Raw genomic sequence first — 1,523 nt, 5'->3', positions numbered from 1 at the left:
GTCCATAACATGTTCAATCCTTGCAACTCTCATACTCTTAGAAGGTTGTGTGGATAAAGGAGGTGATTCTTGAGATGCTGCTTCCACAACACAGCTCCCTACACTTCCTTTCATAGCATCATCATCAACACAAGCATCAAAAAATAAACCAACATCAATATCCTCAATGGGAGAATCATCTATAGGAGGATCACTAACTTCATTTTTAGTTTTAAGTTGATCTACCACATCACATTCATCATCTGAAAATTCAATTTCACCATAACACCCTGTAAACCCAGAAGGTAGATCTGAAAACTTGTTATCCACTGCATTATCATCACAATCCTCATCTGAAGAGTCCTTATCTTCATATACATCCAGAAATCTACACTCAACCATATTAGTGTTACAGAATTTGCCAAAGTCTTCATTTTCATTGACCCTCACTAGCCTTTGTGGAAAAGGAACCTTTAGTGAAGGTCTTGGGAAAGGTACTTCCTTTTTCACATATTCCCTTTGAGCTTGCAGAGGAGGTCCAACTTGCTTATCTAGTGAAGGTGTGATCGATTGTTGAGGGAAAAGTACTTGTGGCCTTTGGGAACTTCCTGGAGTAATGAAATGAGTTCTTGAGGTCTTCTATTGCTCTTCTCCTCAATTCTAAACAAATCCTTCTTCAGTAGTTCTTCATGATTCTTGTCACTTCTCAACTTAAAATTATTACACTATTCACTAGACACTGTCTGTGTAGGAGGAGGATCTTGTTTGAACCATTTTGAAACAATGCTATCAATCTTCGCCCCCAAATGTTTGAACTCCTCATTCTGTGGCTTGTGGATTTCAAAACTCTTGGATGGTTGAATTGTATTTTGTTTGATAGGTTCTCTTGTATATATGGCTTGTACTTCTTGAATTTCTGAGGGAGATTCCATCCAACTTTTGTTCCACCATTCATGGAGGTTCAATGTCACTTGATCAATTAACATATATGCTTCATCTACACTCTTGTCCATAAAAGAACCTCTAGCTGATGAATCTAACAAACACTTATATGAGAAAGAAATTCCCCTATAGAATATGTGCAGGGTCAGCCATTTTTCCAAACCATGATGAGGGCACTGTCTTTGTAGACTCTTGAATCTGTTCCATGCTTCAGATAATGATTCTCCATATGCCTGAGCAAAATTTATGATGTAATTCCTCATATAAATCATTCTACTTGGAGGAAAAAATGATTTAGAAATTGCTTCTCCAATTGTTCCCAACTTATGATGCTTTGAGGACGTAGAGAATATAACCAAACCCTTGCTTTATCCTTGATGCTTTGAGGACGGAAAGTATATGTTACCTTTTTTCATATCAACCTAGTGTTTATACTACCTGATAAGTATATACTCAAACGATGGATAAGAAATGTAAAGGTTGGAGCAATATATGCTTTGGGTGAACAAAATTTCATTGATAATCTAGATGGGAATTTAATGTCAAGATACTTGAGGTTATCCTATAAAGCTTCAGTAGTAATTGATAATGTATCTTTTATT

At 36.4% G+C, this 1,523-nt stretch overlaps 1 non-coding gene across 1 annotated transcript; it reads left to right on the top strand.

The window, feature by feature from the left end:
* Positions 1 to 1,080: 1,080 nt before the first annotated feature.
* LOC122049838 lies at positions 1,081 to 1,186 on the top strand. The gene has a single exon (XR_006131093.1). It is a non-coding gene; the product is annotated as a small nucleolar RNA R71 (small nucleolar RNA).
* Positions 1,187 to 1,523: the final 337 nt, after the last annotated feature.

This window comes from Zingiber officinale, chromosome 2B, assembly GCF_018446385.1.
Source record: "Zingiber officinale cultivar Zhangliang chromosome 2B, Zo_v1.1, whole genome shotgun sequence".
In the NCBI taxonomy this organism is placed as follows: Eukaryota; Viridiplantae; Streptophyta; class Magnoliopsida; order Zingiberales; family Zingiberaceae; genus Zingiber; species Zingiber officinale.
The sequence above is the reverse complement of the archived record's forward strand: the minus strand, read 5'-3'. Positions and strand labels throughout refer to the sequence as shown.